The sequence below is a fragment of the Cetorhinus maximus genome, unplaced genomic scaffold, assembly GCF_964194155.1.
Source record: "Cetorhinus maximus unplaced genomic scaffold, sCetMax3.hap1.1 HAP1_SCAFFOLD_1427, whole genome shotgun sequence".
NCBI classification, from domain to species: domain Eukaryota; kingdom Metazoa; phylum Chordata; class Chondrichthyes; order Lamniformes; family Cetorhinidae; genus Cetorhinus; species Cetorhinus maximus.
Genome location: NW_027597368.1, coordinates 63,559 through 84,464, shown reverse-complemented (window position 1 = coordinate 84,464; position 20,906 = coordinate 63,559). Strand labels below are relative to the sequence as shown.

Here is a 20,906-nt window from a genome sequence, read left to right as displayed (position 1 = left end):
CCCCTTGCCCCCCGACCTCCCCTTGCCCCCCGACCTCCCCTTGCCCCCCGACCTCCCCTTGCCCCCGACCTCCCCTTGCCCCCCGACCTCCCCTTGCCCCCCGACTTCCCCTTGCCCCCCGACCTCCCCTTGCCCCCCGACCTCCCCTTGACCCCCGTCCTCCCCTTCATCCCCCGACCTGCCCTTGACTCCCGAACTCCCCTTCACCCCAGAGATCGCCGTGATGCCCTGACCTCCCATTGTTCCCACGACCTCCACTTGATTTCCCGATCACCCCTTGATCCTCCAACTGCCCCGTCAACCCCGTTGATCCCCCGACCAACCCTGGATCCCCCGACCAACCCTGGATCCCCCGACCAACCCTGGATCCCCCGACCAACCCTGGATCCCCCGACATCCCCTTTATCCCCCGACCTCCCCTGTAACCCCCGATCTCCCCTGTATCCGCCGACCACCCCTGTATCTGCCGACCTCCCCTGTATCCCCCGAACTCCCCTGTATCCCCCGAACTGCCCTGTATCCCCCGAACTCCCCTGTATCCCCCGAACTCCCCTGTATCCACCGACTTCCTCTGTATCCCCCGACCTCCCCCATATCCCCCGACCTCCTCCGTATCCCCCGACCTCCCCCGTATCCCCCGACCTCCCCCGTATCCCCGACCTCCCCCGTATCCCCCGACCTCCCCCGTATCCCCGACCTCCCCCGTATCCCCCGACCTCCCCCGTATCCCCCGACCTCCCCCGTATCCCCGACCTCCCCCGTATCCCCCGACCTCCCCCGTATCCCCCGACCTCCCCCGTATCCCCCGACCTCCCCCGTATCCCCCGACCTCCCCCGTATCCCCCGACCTCCCCCGTATCCCCCGACCTCCCCTGTATCCCCCGACCACCCCTGTATCCCCCGACCTCCCCTGTATCCCCCGACCTCCCCTTGATCCGCGACCTACTCTTGATCCCCCGACCTCCCCTGGATCCCCCGACCTCCCCTTGATCCCCTGACTTCCCCTTGATCCCCCGACCTCCCCTTGATCCCTGACCACCCCTTCATCCACGACCTCCCCTTGACACCCCCGATCTCCATTTCACCCCCCGAATTCCCCTTAACCCCAACCACCCCTTGATCCCCCGACCTCCTGTTGATCCCCCAACCTGCCCTTGATCCCCCGACCTCCCCTTGATCCCCGACTTCCCTTTGATTCTCCTAACACCCCTTGATCCCCTGATCTGCCTTTAATCCCCCTTGATACCCCGACCTCAACTGGATCCCCCGACCTTCCCTGGATCCACCGACCTTCCCTGGATCCACCGACCTCCGATGGATCCGCCGACCTTCCCTGGATCCATCGATCTCCGCTGGATCCCCCGACCTCCGCTGGATTCCCCGACCTCCGCTGGATACCCCGAACTACGCTGGATCCCCGTACCACCCCTGGATCCCCCGACCACCCCTGTATCCCCCAACGTCCCCTTGAACCCCGACATCCCCTTGATCCCCGACCTGCCCTTGATCCCCTGACGTCCCCTGGATCCCCCGACCTGCCCTTGATCCCCCGACTTCGCCTTGATCCCCGACCTCCCCTTGATCCCCTGACCTCACCTTGATCCCACGACCTCCCCTTGACACCCCAGACCTCCATTAAACCCCCCGAATTCGCCTTGACACCCCGACCACACCTTGATCAGCCATACCTCCCCTAAATCCCACCGACACCCCTTGAAATGCCCATTTCCTCATGACCTCCCCTTGATCCCCCGACGTCCCCTTGATCCCCCGACGTCCCCTTGATCCCCGACGTCCCCTTGATTCCCCGACGTCCCCTTGATCCCCCGACGTCCCCTTGTTCTCCCGACGCCCCCTTGATCCCCCGACATCCCCTTGATCCCACGACCACCCCTTGATCCCGCGACCTCCCCTTGATCCCCCGACCACCCCTTGATCCCCCGACCTCCCCTTGATGCCCCTTGACTCCCCGACCTCCCGTTGCCCCCGACCTCCCCTTGCCCCCCGACCTCACCTTGAGTCCCGACCTCCCCTTGACCCCAGAGATCGCCTTGATGCCCCGACCTCCCATTGTTCCCACGACCTTCCCTTGATCTCCCGATCTCCCCTTGATCCCCAACCTTCTCTGCATCCCCCGACCACCCCTGGATCCCCCGAACTATCCTGGATTCTCCGAAAACCCCTGGATCCCCCGACCACCCTTGAACCCCCGATCACCCCTTGACACCCCCGACCTCCCTTGACAACCGCGAACTCCCCATGACACCCCAGACTTCCAATTGACAGCCCCGACCTCCCCGTGCTAGCCCCAACCTCCCCTTTGCTAGCTCCGACCTCCCCTTGACACCCCCGACCTCCCCTTGACAACCCCGACCACCCCTTGACAGCCGCGACCTCCCCTTGACAGCCTCGACCTCCCCTTGACAGCCCTGACCTCCCCTTGATAGCCCCGAACTCCGCTTGACACCCCCGACAGCCCTTGACACTCCGGACCTCTCCTTGACATGCACGACCTCACCTTGACACCCTCGAACTCCCCTTGATCCCACCACCTCCCCTTTGACACCCCGACATCCCGTTGAACCCCGAACTCCCCTTGACCCCCGACCTCCCCTTGAACCCCAACCACCCCTTGATTCCCTGACCTCCCGTTGATCCACCAACCTGCCCTTGATCCCCCGACCACCCCTTGATCCCCCTACTTCCCTTTGATCCTTCTAACACCCCTTGATCCCCCGACCTATCTTTAATCCCCCTTGATACCCCGACCACCCATGCATCCACCGACCACCCCTGGATCCACCGACCTCCCCTGAATCCACCGACCTCCCCTCGATCCCCCGACATCACCTGGATCCCCCGACATCCCCTGGATCACCCGCCCTCCCCTGGAACCCCCGTCAACCCCTGGATCCCCCGACCTCCCCTGGATCCCCCGACCTCCCCTGGATCTCCGGACCTCCCTTGTATCCCCCGACGTCCCCTGTATCCCCCGACCTCCCCTGTATCCCCCGACCTCCACTTGAACCCCAACCTCCCCTTGAACCCCGACCTCCCCTTGATCCCCGACCTCCCCTTGATCCCCTGACCTCCCCGGATCCTCCGACCTCCCCTTGATCCCCCGAATTCCCCTTGATCCCACGACCTCCCCTTGATCCCTTGACCTCACCTTGATCCCACGACCACCCCTTGACACCCCCGACCTCCATTTCACCCCCCGAATTCCCCTTGACACCCCGACCACACCTTGAACCACCCTACCTCGCCTTAATGCCACCGACACCCCTTGAAATGCCAATCTCCCCAAGAACTTCCCTTGATCCCCCGATGTCCCCTTGATGCCCCGACGTCCCCTTGATCCCCCGACGTCCCCTTGATCCCCCGACGTCCCCTTGATCCCCCGACGTCCCCTTGATCCCCCGACGTCCCCTTGATCCCCCGACGTCCCCTTGATCCCCCGACGTCCCCTTGATCCCCCGACCTCCCCTTGATCCCCCGACCTCCCCTTGAATCGCCGATCTCCCCATGATCCCACGACCTCCCCTTGATCCCCCGACCTCCCCTTGATCCCCCGACCTCCCGTTGAAACCTTTGCCTCCCCTTGAACCCCCGACCACCCCTTGATCCCCCGACATCCCATTGATGCCCCTTGACCCCCCGACCTCCCCTTGCCCCCCGACCTCCCCTGTATCCCCCGACCACCCCTGTTTCCTCCGACCTCCCCTGTATCCCCCGAACTCCCCTGTATCCCCCGACCTCCCCTGTATCCCCCGACCACCCCCGTATCCCCCGACTTCCCCTGTAACCCCCGACCTCCCCTGTATCCCCCGAACTCTCCTGTATCCCCCGACCTCCCCTTTATCACCCGACCTGCCCTTGATCCGCGACCTACTCTTGATTCCCAGACCTCCCCTGGATCCCCCGACCTCACCTTGATCCCCTGACTTCCCCTTGATCCCCCGACCTCCCCTTGATCCTCTGACCTCCCCTTCATCCCACGACCTCCCCTTGACACCCCCGATCTCTATTTCACCCCCCGAATTCCCCTTGAACCCCAACCACCCCTTGATCCCCCGACCTCCCGTTGATCCCCCAACCTGCCCTTGATCCCCCGACCTCCCCTTGATCCCCCGACTTCCCTTTGATTCTCCTAACTCCCCTTGATCCCCTTATCTCCCTTTAATCCCCCTTTATCCCTCGATCTCAACTGGATCCCCCGACCTTCCCTGGATCCACCGACCTCCGCTGGATCCCCCGACCTTCCCTGGATCCCCCGGTCTCCGCTGCATCCCCCGACCACCCCTGGACACCCCGAACTCCCCTGGATCCCCCGACCTCCCCTGGAACCCACGACTACCCCTGGATCTCCGAACCTCCACTGTATCCCCCGAACTCCCTCGATCCCCCGACCTCCCCTTGAACCCCGACCTCCCCTTGAACCCCGACCTCCCCTGGAACCCCGACCTCCCCTTGATCCCCGACCTCCCCTTGATCCCCTGACCTCCCCTGGATCCCCCGACCTCCCCTTGATCCACCGACTTCCCCTTGATCCCACGACCTCCCCTTGATCCCCTGACCTCACCTTGATCCCACGACCTCCCCTTGACACCCCCGACCTCCATTTCACCCCCGAATTCCCCTTGACACCCTGACGACACCTTGATCTCCCCTACCTCCCCTTAATCCCACCAACACCCCTTAAAATGCCCATCTCCCCAAGAACTTCCCTTGATCCGCCGACGTCCCCTTGATCCCCCGACGTCCCCTTGATCCCCCGACGTCCCCTTGATCCCCCGACGTGCCCTTGATCCCCCGACGTCTCCTTGATCCCCCGACGTCCCCTTGATCCCCCGACGTCCCCTTGATCCCCCGACGACCCCTTGATCACCCGACGTCCCCTTGATCCCCCGACGTCCCCTTGATCCCCCGACCTCCCCTTGATCCCCCGATGTCCCCTTGAATCCCCGATCTCCCCCTGATCCCACGACCTCCCCTTGATCCCCCGAACACCCCGTGATCCCCTGACCTCCCCTTGAACCCTTTACCTCCCCTTGATTCCCCGACCTCCCCTTGATTCCCCGACCTCCCCTTGATCCCCCGACATCCCCTTGATGGCCCTTGTCCCCCCGACATCCCCTTGCACCCCGACATCCCCTTGCACCCCGACCTCCCCTTGCAACCCGACCTCCCCTTGCAACCCGACCTCCCCTTGCCCCCCGAACTCCCCTTGCCCCCCGACCTCCCCTTGCCCCCCGATCTCACCTTGAGCCACGACCTCCCCTTGACCCCCGTACTCCCCTTCATCCCCCGACCTGCCCTTGACTCCCGAACTCCCCTTCACCCCAGAGATCGCCGTGATGCCCCGACCACCCATTGTTCCCATGACCTCCACTTGATTTCCCGATCACCCCTTAATCCTCCAACCGCCCCGTCAACCCCGTTGATCCCCCGACCTTCCCTGGATCCCCCGACCAACCCTGGATCCCCCGACCACCCCTTTATCCCCCGACCTCCCCTGTATCCCCAGAACTCCCCTGTATCCACCGACCTCCTCTGTATCCCCCGACCTCCCCCGTATCCCCCGACCTCCCCCGTATCCCCCGACCTCCCCCGTATCCCCCGACCTCCCCCCTATCCCCCGACCTCCCCCGTATCACCCGACCTCCCCATGATCCGCGACCTACTCTTGATCCACTGACCTACCCTGGATCCCCCGACCTCACCTTGATCCCCTGACTTCCCCTTGATCCCCCGACCTCCCCTTGATCCCCTGACCTCACCTTCATCCCACGACCTCCCCTTGACACCCCCGATCTACATTTCACCCCCCGAATTCCCCTTGAACCCCAACCACCCCTTGATTCCCCGACCTCCCGTTGATCCCCAACCTGCCCTTGATCCCCCGATCTCCCCTTGATCCCCCGACTTCCCTTTGATTCTCCTAACTCCCCTTGATCCCCTGATCTCCCTTTAATCCCCCTTGATCCACCGACCTCAACTGGATCCCCCGACCTTCCTTGGATCCACCGACCTTCCCTGGATCCACCGACCTCCGAAGGATCCCCCGACATTCCCTGGATCCACCGATCTCCGCTGGATTCCCCGACCTCCGCTGGATCCCCCGACCTCCGCTGGATCCCCCGACCTCCGCAGGATACCCCGACCTCCGCTGGATACCCCGACCTCCGCTGGATCCCCGTACCTCCCCTGGATCCCCCGACATCCCCTTGACAGCCCCGACCTACCCTTGACAGCCCCGACCTCCCCTTGACAGCCCCGACCTCCCCTTGACAGCCGCGACCTCCCCTTGACAGCCTCGACTTTCCCTTGACAGCCTCGACCTCCCCTTGACAGCCCCGACCTCCCCTTGATAGCCCCGAACTCCGCTTGACACCCCCGACAGCCCTTGACACTCCGGACCTCTCCTTGACACGCACGACCTCACCTTGACACCCTCGACCTCCCCTTGATCCCACCACCTCCCCTTTGACACCCCGACATCCCGTTGAACCCCCGAACTCCCCTTGACCCCCGACCTCCCCTTGAACCCCAACCACCCCTTGATTCCCCGACCTCCCGTTGATCCACCAACCTGCCCTTGATCCCCCGACCACCCCTTTATCCCCCTACTTCACTTTGATCCTTCTAACTCCCCTTGATCCCCCGACCTACCTTTAATCCCCCTTGATTCCCGGACCACCCATGCAATAACCGACCACCCCTGGATCCACCGACCTCCCCTGGATCCACCGACATGCCCTGGATCCCCCGACAACCCCTGGATCCTCCGACATCCCCTGGATCCCCCGCCCTCCCCTGGAACCCCCGTCAACCCCTGGATCCCCCGACCTCCCCTGGATCCCCCGACCTCCCCTGGATCTCCGGACCTCCCCTATATCCCCCGACGTCCCCTGTATCCCTCGACCTCCCCTGTATCCCCCGACCTCCACTTGAACCCCAACCTCCCCTTGAACCCCGACATCCCCTTGATCCCCGACCTCCCCTTGATCCCCTGACCTCCCCGGATCCTCCGACCTCCCCTTGATCCCCCGACGTCCCCTTGATCCCCCGACGTCCCCTTGATCCCCCGACGTCCCCTTGATCCCCCGACGTCCCCTTGATCCCCCGACGTCCCCTTGATCCCCCGACGTCCCCTTGATCCCCCGACGTCCCCTTGATCCCCCGACGTCCCCTTGATCCCACGACGTCCCCTTGATCCCCCGACGTCCCCTTGATCCCCCGACGTCCCCTTGATCCCCCGACGTCCCCTTAATCCCCCGACGTCCCCTTGAATCGCCGATCTCCCCATGATCCCACGACCTCCCCTTGATCCCCCGACCTCCCATTGATCCCCCGACCTCCCGTTGAACCCTTTGCCTCCCCTTGATCCCCCGACCACCCCTTGATCCCCCGACATCCCCTTGATGCCCCTTGACCCCCCGACATCCCCTTGCCCCCCAACCTCCCCTTGCCCCCCAACATCACCTTGAGCACCGACCTCCCCTTGGCCACCGTCCTCCCCTTCATCCCCCGACCTGCCCTTGACTCCCGAACTCCCCTTGACCCCAGAGATCGCCGTGATGCCCCGACATCCCATTGTTCCCACGACCTCTCCTTGATCTCCCGATCTCCCCTTGATCCTCCAACCGCCCCGTCAACCCCGTTGATCCCCCGACCTTCCCTGGAACCCCCGACCAACCCTGGAACCCCCGACCTCCCATGTAGCCCCCGACCTCCCCTGTAACCCCCGACCACCCCTGTAACCCCCGACCTCCCCGATATCCCCCGACCTCCCCTGTATCCCCCGACCACCCCTGTTTCCTCCGACCTCCCCTGTAACCCCCGACCACCCCTGTAACCCCCGACCTCCCCTGGATCCCCCGACCTCCCCTGTATCCCCCGAACTCCCCTGTATCCCCCGAACTCCCCTGTATCCCCCGAACTCCCCTGTATCCTCCGAACACCCCCGTATCCCCCGACCTCCCCCGTATCACCCGACTTCCCCTGTAACCCCCGACCTCCCCTGTATCCCCCGAACTCTCCTGTATCCCCCGACCTCCCCTTTATCACCCGACCTCCCCTTGATCCGCGACCAACTCTTGATCCCCAGACCTCCCCTGGAAACCCCCGACCTCACCTTGATCCCCTGACTTCCCCTTGATCCACCGACCTCCCCTTGATCCTCTGACCTCCCCTTCATCCCACGACATCCCCTTGACACCCCCGATCTCCATTTCACCCCCCGAATTCCCCTTGAACCCCAACCACCCCTTGATCCCCCGACCTCCCGTTGATCCCCCAACCTGCCCTTGATCCCCCGACCTCCCCTTGATTCCCCGACTTCCCTTTGATTCTCCTAACTCCCCTTGATCCCCTTATCTCCCTTTAATCCCCCTTTATCCCTCGATCTCAACTGGAGCCCCCGACCTTCCCTGGATCCACCGACCTCCGCTGGATCCCCCGACCTTCCCTGGATCCCCCGGTCTCCGCTGCATCCCCCGACCACCCCTGGACACCCCGAACTCCCCTGGATCCCCCGACCTCCCCTGGAACCCACGACTACCCCTGGATCTCCGAACCTCCCCTGTATCCCCCGAACTCCCTTGATCCCCCGACCTCCCCTTGATTCCCCGACTTCCCTTTGATTCTCCTAACTCCCCTTGATCCCCTTATCTCCCTTTAATCCCCCTTTATCCCTCGATCTCAACTGGATCCCCCGACCTTCCCTGGATCCACCGACCTCCGCTGGATCCCCCGACCTTCCCTGGATCCCCCGGTCTCCGCTGCATCCCCCGACCACCCCTGGACACCCCGAACTCCCCTGGATCCCCCGACCTCCCCTGGAACCCACGACTACCCCTGGATCTCCGAACCTCACCTGTATCCCCCGAACTCCCTTGATCCCCCGACCTCCCCTTGAACCCCGACCTCCCCTGGAACCCCGACATCCCCTTGATCCCCGACCTCCCCTTGATCCCATGACCTCCCCTGGATCCCCCGACCTCCCCTTGATCCACCGACTTCCCCTTGATCCCACGACCTCCCCTTGATCCACTGACCTCACCTTGATCCCACGACCTCCCCTTGACACCCCCGACCTCCATTTCACCCCCGAATTCCCCTTGACACCCTGACCACACCTTAATCCCCCCTACCTCCCCTTAATCCCACCAACACCCCTTGAAGTGCCCATCTCCCCAAGAACTTCCCTTGATCCCCCGACATCCCCTTGATCCCCCGATGTCCCCTTGATACCCCGACGTCCCCTTGATCCCCCGACATCCCCTTGATCCCCCGACGTCCCCTTGATCCCCCGACGTCCCCTTGATCCCCCGACGTCCCCTTGATCCCCCGACGTCCCCTTGATCCCCCGACGACCCCTTGATCACCCGACGTCCCCTTGATCCCCCGACGTCCCCTTGATCCCCCGACGTCCCCTTGATCCCCCGACGTCCCCTTTATCCCCCGACCTCCCCTTGATCCCCCGACGTCCCCTTGAACCCTTTACCACCCCTGGATCCCCCGACCTCCCCTGGATCTCCGGACCTCCCCTGTATCCCCCGACGTCCCCTGTATCCCCCGACCTCCCCTGTATCCCCCGACCTCCACTTGAACCCCAACCTCCCCTTGAACCCCGACATCCCCTAGATCCCCCGAATTCCCCTTGATCCCACGACCTCCCCTTGATCCCTTGACCTCACCTTGATTCCTTGACCTCACCTTGATCCCACGACCACCCCTTGACACCCCCGACCTCCAATTCACCCCCAGACTTCCCCTTGACACCCCGACCACACCTTGAACCCCCCTACATCGCCTTAATCCCACCGACACCCCTTGAAATGCCCATCTCCCCATGAACTTCCCTTTATCCACCGACCTCCCCTTGATCCCCCGACGTCCCCTTGATCCCCCGACGTCCCCTTGATCCCCCGACGTCCCCTTGTTCTCCCGACGTCCCCTTGATCCCCCGACAACCCATTGATCCCCCGACCTCCCCTTGATCCCCCGACCTCCCCTTGATCCCCCGACCTCCCCTTCTTCCCCCGACCTCCCCTTCTTCCCCCGACCTCCCCTTGCCCCCCGACCTCCCCTTGCCCCGCGACCTCACCTTGAGTCCCGACCTCCCCTTGACCCCCGTCCTCCCCTTCATACCTTGACCTGCCCTTGACTCCCGACCTCCCCTTGACCCCAGAGATCGCCTTGATGCCCCGACCTCCCATTGTTCCCACGACCTTCCATTGATCTCCCGATCTCCCCTTGAACCCCCAACCTTCCCTGCATCCCCCGACCACCCCTGGATCCCCCGAACTCCCCTGGATTCTCCGAACTCCCCTGGATCCCCCGACCATCCTTGAACCCCCGACCACCCCTTGACACCCCCGACCTCCCTTGACAACCCCGACCACCCCATGATACCCCAGACCTCCAATTGACAGCCCCGACCTCCCCGTGCTAGCATCAACCTCCCCTTGCTAGCCCCGACCTCCCCTTGACACCCCCGACCTCCCCTTGACACCCCCGACCACCCCTTGACACCCCTGACCTCCCCTTGACACCCCCGACCTCCCCATGACACCCCCGACCTCCCCTTGACAGCCCCGACCTCCCCTTGACAGCCCCGACCTCCCCTTGACAGCCTCGACCTCCCCTTGACAGCCCCGACCTCCCCTTGATAGCCCCGAACTCCGCTTGACACCCCCGACAGCCCTTGACACTCCGGACCTCTCCTTGACACGCACGACCTCACCTTGACACCCTCGACCTCCCCTTGATCCCACCAACTCCCCTTTGACACCCCGACAACCCGCTGAACCCCCGAACTCCCCTTGACCCCCGACCTCCACTTGAAACCCAACCACCCCTTGATTCCCCGACCTCCCGTTGATCCACCAACCTGCCCTTGTTCCCCCGACCACCCCTTGATCCCCCTACTTGCCTTTGATCCTTCTAACACCCCTTGATCCCCCGACCTACCTTTAATCCCCCTTGATCCCCCGACCACCCATGCATCCACCGACCTCCCCTGGATCCACCGACCTCCCCTGGATCCCCGGACATACCCTGGATCCCCCGACATCCCCTGGATCCCCCGACCTCCCCTGGAACCCCCGACAACCCCTGGATCCACCGACCTCCCCTGGATTCCCCGACCACCCCTGGATCCCCCGACCTCCCCTGGATCTCCGGACTTCCCCTGTATCCCCCGACCTCCCCTGTATCCCCCGACCTCCCCTGTATCCCCCGACCTCCACTTAAACCCCAACCTCCCCTTGAACCCCGACATCCCCTTGATCCCCGACCTCCCCTTGATCCCCTGACCTCCCCTGGATCCTCCGACCTCCCCTTGATCCCCCGAATTCCCCTTGATCCCACGACCTCCCCTTGAACCCTTGACCTCACCTTGATCCCACGACCTCCCCTTGACACCCACGACCTCCATTTCACCCCCCGAATTCCCCTTGACACCCCGACCACACCTTGAACCCCACCTACCTCCCCTTAATCCCACCGACACCCCTTGAAATGCCCATCTCCCCAAGAACTTCCCTTGATCCATAAACCTCCCCTTGATCCCCCGACGTCCCCTTGATCCCCCGACGTCCCCTTGATCCCCCGACGTCCCCTTGATCTCCCGACGTCCCCTTGATCCCCCGACGTCCCCTTGATCCCCCGATGTCCCCTTGATCCCCCGACGTCCCCTTGATCCCCCGACCTCCCCTTGAATCCACCGACCTCCCCTTGATCCCCCGACGTCCCCTTGATCCCCCGACCTCCCCTTGATCCCCCGACCTCCCCTTGAATCCACCGACCTCCCCTTGAATCCCCGATCTCCCCATGATCCCACGACCTCCCCTTGATCCCCCGACCTCCCCTTGATCCCCCGACCTCCCGTTGAACCCTTTGCCTCCCCTTGATCCCCCGACCACCCCTTGATCCCCCGACATCCCCTTGATCCCCCGACTTCCCTTTGATTCTCCTAACTCCCCTTGATCCCCTTATCTCCCTTTAATCCCCCTTTATCCCTCGATCTCAACTGGATCCCCCGACCTTCCCTGGATCCCCCGGTCTCCGCTGCATCCCCCGACCACCCCTGGACACCCCGAACTCCCCTGGATCCCCCGACCGCCCCTGGAACCCCGACATCCCCTTGATCCCCGACCTCCCCTTGATCCCCCGACCGCCCCTTGATCCCCCGACCTCCCCTGGATCCCCCGACCTCCCCTTGATCCCCAAACTTCCCCTTGATCCCACGACCTCCCCTTGATCCCCTGACCTCACCTTGATCCCACGACTTCCCCTTGACACCCCCGACCTCCATTTCACCCCCGAATTCCCCTTGACACCCTGACCACACCTTGATCCCCCCTACCTCCCCTTAATGCCACCGACACCCCTTGAAATGCCCATCACCCCAAGAACTTCCCTTGATCCCCCGACCTCCCCTTGATCCCCCGACGTCCCCTTGATCCCCCGACGACCCCTTGATCACCCGACATCCCCTTGATCCCCCGACGTCCCCTTGAATCCCCGATCTCCCCGTGATCCCACGACCTCCCCTTGATCCCCCGACCACCCCGTGATCCCCCGACCTCCACTTGTACCCTTTACCTCCCCTTGATTCCCCGACCTCCCCTTGATCCGCCGACATCCCCTTGATGGCCCTTGTCCCCCCGACCTCCCCTTGCCCCCCGACCTCCCCTTGCCCCCTACCTCCCCTTGCCCCCCGACCTCCCCTTGCCCCCCGACCTCACCTTGAGCCCCGACCTCCCCTTGACCCCCGTCCTCCCCTTCATCCCCCGACCTGCCCTTGACTCCCGAACTCCCCTTGACCCCAGAGATCGCCGTGATGCCCCGACCTCCCATGGTTCCCACGACCTCCACTTGATTTCCCAATCACCCCTTGATCCTCCAACCGCTCCGTCAGCCCCATTGATCCCCCGACCTTCCCTGGATCCCCCGACCAACCCTGGATCCCCCGACCTAACCTTTATCCCCCGACCTCCGCTGTATCCCCCGACCTCCCCTGTATCCCCCGACCTCCCCTGTATCCCTCGACCTCCCCTGTATCCCTCGACCTCCCCTGTATCCCCCGACCTCCCCTGTATCCCCCGACCTCCCCAGTATCCCCCGACCTTCCCTCTATCCCCCGACCGGCCCTCTATCCCCCGACCTCCCCTGTATCCCCTGACCTCCCCTGTATCCCCCGACCTGCCCTTTATCACCCGACCTCCCCTTGATCCCCGACCACCCCTTGATCCCCTGACTTCCCCTGGATCCCCCGACCTCCCCTTGATCCCCCGACTTCCCCTTGATCCCCTGATCAACCCTTGATCCCCTGACCTCACCTTCATCCCACGACCTCCCCTTCACACCCCCGACCTCCATTTCACCCCCCGAATTCCCCTTGAACCCCAACCACCCCTTGATCCCCCGACCTCCCGTTGATCCCCCATCTACCCTTGATCCCCCGAACTCCCCTTGATCCCACGACTTCCCTTTGATTCTCCTAACTCCCCTTGATCCCCCGATCTCCCGTTAATCCCCCTTGAGCCCCCAACCTCAACTGGATCCCCCGACCTTCCCTGGATCCACCGACCTAACCTGGATCCCCCGACCTCCCCTGGATCCCCCGACCACCCCTGGATCCTCCGACCTCCCCTGGATCCCCCGACCGCCCCTGGATCCCCCGACCTCCCCTGGATCCCCTTACCTCCCCTGTATCCCCCGACGTCCCCATGAGCCCCCGACGTCCCCTTGATCCCCCGACGTTGCCTTGATTCCCCGACCTTCTCTTGATCCCCCGACCTCCGCTTGATCCCCCGACCTCCGCTGGATCCCCCGACCACCCCTGGATCCCAGGACCTCCCCTGTATCCCCCGACGTCCCCATGATCCCCCGATGTCCCCTTGATCCCCCGACCTTCCCTTGATTCCCCGACCTTCCCTTGATCCCCCGACCTCCGCTTGATCCCCCGACCTCCGCTGGATCCCCCGACATCCGCTGGATCCCCCGACGTCCGCTGGATCCCCCGATGTCCGCTGGATCCCCCGACCTCCCCTGGATCCCCCGACCTCCCCTGGATCCACCGCCCTCCCCTGGATCCCCCGACCACCCCTGGATCCCCGGACCACCCATATATCCCCCGACCTTCCCTTGAACCCCGACATCCGCTGGATCCACGGACCTCCCCTGGATCCCCCGCCCTCCCCTGGATCCCCGGACCTCCCCTGTATCCCCCGACCTCCCCTGTATCCCCCGACCTCCCCTTGAACCCCGACATCCCCTTAATCCCCGACCTCCCCTTGATCCCCTGACCTCCCCTTGATCCCCTGACCTGCCCTGGATCCCCCGACATCCCCTTGATCCCCCGACTTCCCCTTGATCCCCCGACATCCCCTTGATCCCCTGACCTCACCTTGATCCCACGACTTCCCCTTGACACCCCCGACCTCCATTTCATCCCCCGAATTCCCCTTGACTCCCCGACCACACCTTGATCCCCCCTACCTCCCCTTAATCCCACCGACACCTCTTGAAATGCCCATCTCCCCAAGAACTTCCCTTGATCCACTGAACTCCCCTTGAACCCCCAACATCCCCTTGATCCCCCGACGTTCGCTTGATCCCCTGACATCCCCTTGGTCCCCAGACCTCCCCTTGATTCCCCGACCACCCCTTGATCCCCCGACCACCCCTTGATCCCCCGACCTCCCCTTGATGCCCCTTGACCCCCCGACCTTCCATTGCCCCCCGACCTCCCCTTGCCCCCCCGACCTCCCCTTGCCCCCCGACCTCACCTTGAGCCCCGACCTCCCCTTGACTCCCGTCCTCCCCTTCATCCCCCGACCAGCCCTTGACTCCCGACCTCCCCTTGACCCCATAGATCGCCTTGATGGCCCGACCTCCCCTTGTTCCCACGACCTCCCCTTGATCTCCCGATCTCCCCTTGATTCTCCAACCTCCCCTTCAACCCCATTGATCCCTCTACCGTCCCTGGATACCCCGACCACCCCTGGATCCACCGACCACCCCTGGATCACCCGACCACCCCTTGACACCCCCGACCTCCCCTTGACACCCCCGACCTCCCCATGACACCCCCGACCTCCTTTTGACACCCCCGACCTCCCCTTGACACCCCCGACCTCCCCTTGACACCCCTGACCTCCCCTTGACAGCCCCGACCTCCCCTTGACAGCCTCAACCTCCCCTTCACAGCCCTGACCCACCCTTGATAGCCCCGAGCTCCCCTTGACACCCCGGACATCCCCTTGACACTCTGGACCTCTCCTTGACACGCACGACCTCCCCTTGACACCCTCGACCTCCCCTTGATCCCACCACCACCCCTTTGACAACCCGACATCCCGTTGATCCCCCAACCTCCCCTTGAACCCCAACCTGCCCTTGATTCCCCCGACCTCCCGTTGATCCCCCAACCTGCACTTGATCCCCCGACCTCCCCATGATCCCCCGACTTGCCTTTGATCCTCCTAACTCCCCTTGATCCCCCGACCTCCCTTTAATCCCCCTTGATACCCCGACCTCAACTGGATCCCCCGACCTCACCTGGATCCACCGACCTCCCCTTGATCCCCCGACCTCCCCTTGATCCCCCGACCTCCCCTGGATCCCCCGACCTCCCCTGGATCCCCCGACCTCCTCTGGAATCCCCGACCACCCCTGGATCCCCCTACCACCCCTGGATCCCCCGACCTCCCCTGGATCCCGCGACCTCACCTGGATCCCCCGACCTCACCTGGATCCCCCGACCTCCCCTGGATCCCCCGACCTCCCCTGTATCCCCCGACCTCCCCTGTATCCCCCGACCTCCCTTGTATCCCCCGACTTCCCCTGTATCCCCCGACGTCCCTTGTATCCCCCGACTTCCCCTGTATCCCCCGACCTCCCCTGTATCCCACGACCTCCCCTGTATCCCCCGAACTCCCCTGTAACCCCCGAGCTCCCCAGTATCCCCCGACCTCACCTGTAGCCCCCGACCTCCCCTCGATCCCCCGACCTCCCCTCGAACCCCCGACCTCCCCTCGATCCCCCGACCTCCCCTCGATCCCCCGACCTCCCCTCGATCCCCCGACCTCCCCTCGATGCCCCGACCTCCCCTCGATGCCCCGACCTCCCCTCGATCCCCCGACCTCCCCTCGATCCCCCGACCTCCCCTCGATCCCCCGACATCCCCTCGATCCCCCGACCTCCCCTCGATCCACCGACCACCACTCGATCCACCGACCACCACTCGATCCACTGACCTCCTGACCTGCCCTCCATCCCCCAACCTGCACTCCGTCCCCCGACGTCCCCTCCTTCCCCCGACGTCCCCTCCATCCCCCGACGTCCCCTCCATCCCCCGACCTCCCCTCGATCCCCCGTCCTCCCCTCGATCCCCCGACCTCCCCTCGATCCCCCAACCTCCCCTCAATCCCCCAACCTCCCCTCGATCCACCGACCACCCCTCGATCCACCGACCTCCCGACCTGCCCTCCATCCCCGACCTGCACTCCATCCCCCGACCTGCCCTCCATCCCCCGACCTGCCCTCCATCCCCCGACCTGCCCGGAATCCCCGGACCTGCCCTCGAACCCCCGATCTGCCCTCGTACCCCTGCACTGCCCTTAATCCACCATCTGCCGTTGCTCCGCAAGACCTCCATTTTACTTCAACTTGATCACCCTGATCTCATATTGACCCTCCCACCTCCAAATGAACCCCGACCTCACGTAGACCACGTGACCTCGCCTTCACACCCGACCTCTCATTTACTCGCGACTTCCCCTTGACCAGCGACCTCCCCTTGACCCACGACCTCCCCTTGACCACACGACCTCCCCTTGATCGCCCAACCTCCCCTTGATCGCCCGACCTCCCCTTGATCGCCCGACCTCCCCTTGATCGCCCGACCACCCCTTGATCCCCTGACCTCCCCTTGATCCCCCGACCTCCCCTTGAGACCCCGACCTCCCCTTGATCCCCCGACTTCCACTTGTTCCCCCTTGATCCCCCGACCTTCCCTTAATCCCCCGACCTCCCTTTGATTCCCGACCTCCCCTTAAACCCCCGACCTCCATTTGTTCCCACGCCCACCCCTTGATCCCTCGATCTCCCCTTGATCCCACAAGCTCCCCTTCCAACCCCCTTGATCCCCCGACCTCCCGTGGAACCCCCGACCTCCCCTGGAATCCGCGACCTCCCCTGGTTCCCCCGACATCCCCTTGAAACCCCCGACCTCCCCTTGACACCCCCGATCTCCCCATGACAGCCCCGACCTCCCCATGACAGCCCCGACATCCCCCTGAGAGCCCCGACCTCCCCTTGACAGTCCCGACCTCCCCTTGACAGTCCCGACGTCCCCTTGACAGCCCCGACCTCCCCTTGATAGCCCCGAACTCCCCTTGACACTCCAGACCTCTGCTTGACAACCATGATCCCCCCTTGAGAACCCCGACCTCCCCTTGATCCCAGCACCTCCCCTTGAACCCCGACCTCCCCTTGATCCCGGACCTCCCCTTGATCCCGGACCTCCCCTTGATCCCCGACAACCCCTTGATCCCCGACCTCCCCTTGATCCCCCGACCTCCCCTTGATCCCCCGACCTCCCCTTGTTCCCCCTTGATCCCCCGACCTTCCCTTAATCCCCCGACCTCCCTTTGATTCCCGACCTCCCCTTAATCTCCCGACCTCCATTTGTTCCCATGGCCACCCCTTGATCCCCCGATTTCCCCTTGATCCCACAAGCTCCCCTTCAACCCCCTTGATCCCCCGACCTCCCCTGGAACCCCCGACCTCCCCTGGAACCCCCGACCTCCCCTGGTTCCCCCGACCTCCCCTTGAAACCCCCGACCTCCCCTTGACACCCCCGATCTCCCCATGACAGCCCCGACCTCCCCATGACAGCCCCAACATCCTCTTGACAGTCCCGACGTCCCCTTGACAGCCCCAACCTCCCCTTGATAGCCCCGAACTCCCCTTGACACTCCAGACCTCTGCTTGACAACCATGATCCCCCCTTGAGAACCCCGACCTCCCCTTGATCCCCCGACTTCCGCTTGATCCCCCGACCTTCCCTTGATCCCCCGACCTTCCCTTGATCCCCCGACCTCCCCTTGATCCCACGACCTCCCCTTGATCCCCCGACCTCAACATGATCCCCCGACAACCCCATTATCCCCCAACCGTCAGTTGATCCCCAGACCTCCCCTTGATCCCCCGACCTCCCCTTGCGCCCCCCGACCTCCCCTTGATCCCAATTAATCCCCCGACCTCCCTTTAAACTCCCGACCTCCCCTTGATACCCGACCTCCCCTTGATCCCCTGACCTCCCCTTGATCACCTGACCTAACCTTGAACCGCCGACCACCCCTTGATCCCCTGACCTCACCTTGATCCCCCGACTGCTCCTTGATCCCACAACCTCCCCTTGACACCACCGACCTCCATTTCACCCCCCGAATTCCCCTTGACACCCCGACCTCCCCTTGAACCCCCGACGTCCCCTTGATCCCTCGAGGTCCCCTTGATCCTCCGACGTCCACTTGGTCCCCAGACATCCCCTTGATCCCCCGACGTCCCCTTGATCCCCCCAACCTCCCCTGGAACCCCCGACCACCCCTGGATCCTCCAACATCCCCTGGGTCCCCCGACCTCCCCTGGATCCTCCGATCTCCCCTGGATCGCCCGACCTCCCCTGGATCCCCCGACCTCCCCTGTATCCCCCGACCACCCCTGTACCCCCGAACTCCCCTGTATCCCCCGATCTCCCTTGTATCCCGCGACTTCCCCTGTATCCCCCAACTTCCCCTGTATCCCCCGACCTCCCCTGTAACCCCCGACCTCCCCTGTATCCCCCGACCTCCCCTTTATCCCCCGACCTCCCCTGTATCCCACGACCACCTCTGTAGCCCCCGACCTCCCCTGTAGCCCCCGACCTCCCCTAGCTCCCCCGACCTCCCCTAGATCCCCCGACCTCCCCTAGATCCCCCGACCTCCCCTAGATCCCCCGACCTCCCCTCGATCCCCCGACCTCCCCTCGATCCCCCGACCTCCCCTCGATCCCCCGACCTCCCCTCGATCCCCCGACCTCCCCTCGATCCCCCGACCTCCCCTCGATCCCCCGACCTCCCCTAGATCCCCCGAACTCCCCTCGATCCCCCGACAACCCCTCGATCCCCGATCACCCCCCGATCCCCCGACCTCCCCTCGATCCCCCTACCTCCCCTCATTCCAACGACCACCCCTCGATCCACCGACCACCCCTCGATCCACCGACCTCCCGACCTGCCCTCCATCCCCCGACCTGCACTCCATCCCCCGACCTGCACTCCATCCCCTGACCTGCCCTCCAACCCCCGACCTGCCCGGAATCCTCGGAGCTGCCCTCGAACTCCCGATCTGCCCTCGTACCCCCGCACTGCCCTTGACCCGCCATCTGCCCTTGCTCCGCAAGACCTCCATTTTACTTCAACTTGACCACCCTGATCTCATATTAACCCTCCCACCTCCAAATGAACCCCCATCACACGTAGACCACGCGACCTCGCCTTCACACCCGACCTCCCATTTACTCACGACTTCCCCTTGACCCGCGAACTCCCCTTGAACCGTGACCTCCCCTTGACCCCCCGACCTCCCCTTGATCCCCAGACCTCCCCTTGATCCCCCGACCTCCCCTTGATCCCCAGACCACCCCTTGATCCCCCGACCTCCCCTTGATCCACCGACCTCCCATTGATCCCCCGACCTTCCCTTAATGCCCCGACCTCCCCTTGATCCCCCGACCTCCCCTTGATCCCCCGACCTCCCCTTGATCCCCCGACCTCCCCTTGATCCACTGACCTCCCCTTGTTCCCCCGACCTCCCCTTGATCCCCAGACCTCCCCTTGATCCCCCGACCTCCCCTTGATCCACCGACCTCCCATTGATCCCCCGACCTTCCCTTAATGCCCCGACCTCCCTTTGATTCCCGACCTCCCCTTAAACCCCCGACCACCCGTTGTTCCCACGACCTCCCCTTTATCCGCCGATCTCCCGTTGATCCCATAAGCTCCCCTTCAACCCCCTTGAACCCCCGTCCTCCCCTGGAACACCCGACCTCCCCTTGGTTCCCCGACCTCCCCTTGAATCCCCCGACCTCCCCTTGACACACCCGACCTCCCCTTGACAGCCCCGACTTCCCCTTGACAGCCCCGACCTCCCCTTGACAGCCCCGACCTCCCCTTGACAGCCGCGACCTCCCCTTGACAGCCCCGACCTCCCCTTGACAGCCCCAACCTCCCCTTGATAGCCCCGAACTCCCCTTGACACTCAAGACCTCTCCTTGACACCCATGATCCCCCCTTGAGAACCCCGAACTCCCCTTGATCCCACCACCTCCCCTTGAACCCCGACCTCCCCTTGATCCCCGACGTCCCCTCGATCCCCCGACCTCACCTCGATGCCCCGACCTCCCCTCGATCCCCCGACCTCCCCTCGATCCCCCGACCTCTCCTCGATCCCCCGACCTCCCCTCGATCCCCCGACCTCCCCTCGATCCCCCGACCTCCCCTCGATCCCCCGACCTCCCCTCGATCCCCCGACCTCCCCTCGATCCCCCGACCTCCCCTCGATCCACCGACCACCACTCGATCCACCGACCTCCCGACCTGCCCTCCTTCCCCCGATGTGCTTCCATCCCCCGACCTTCCCTCGACCCCCCGACCACCCCCCATCACCCGACCTCCCCTCGATCCCCCGTCCACCCCTCGATCCCCCGACCTCCCCTCGATCCACCGACCAGCCCTCAATCCACCGTCCTCCCGACCTGCCCTCCATCCCCCAACCTGCCCTCCAACCCCCGACCTGCCGTCCATCCCCCAACCTGCCCGGAATCCCCGGACCTGCCCTCGAACCCC

General features: G+C 64.5%; 1 pseudogene; it reads right to left on the bottom strand.

Annotated features, from left to right (window-relative positions):
• Positions 1-380: 380 nt before the first annotated feature.
• LOC144676210 (uncharacterized) lies at positions 381-18,181 on the bottom strand (annotated as a pseudogene).
• Positions 18,182-20,906: the final 2,725 nt, after the last annotated feature.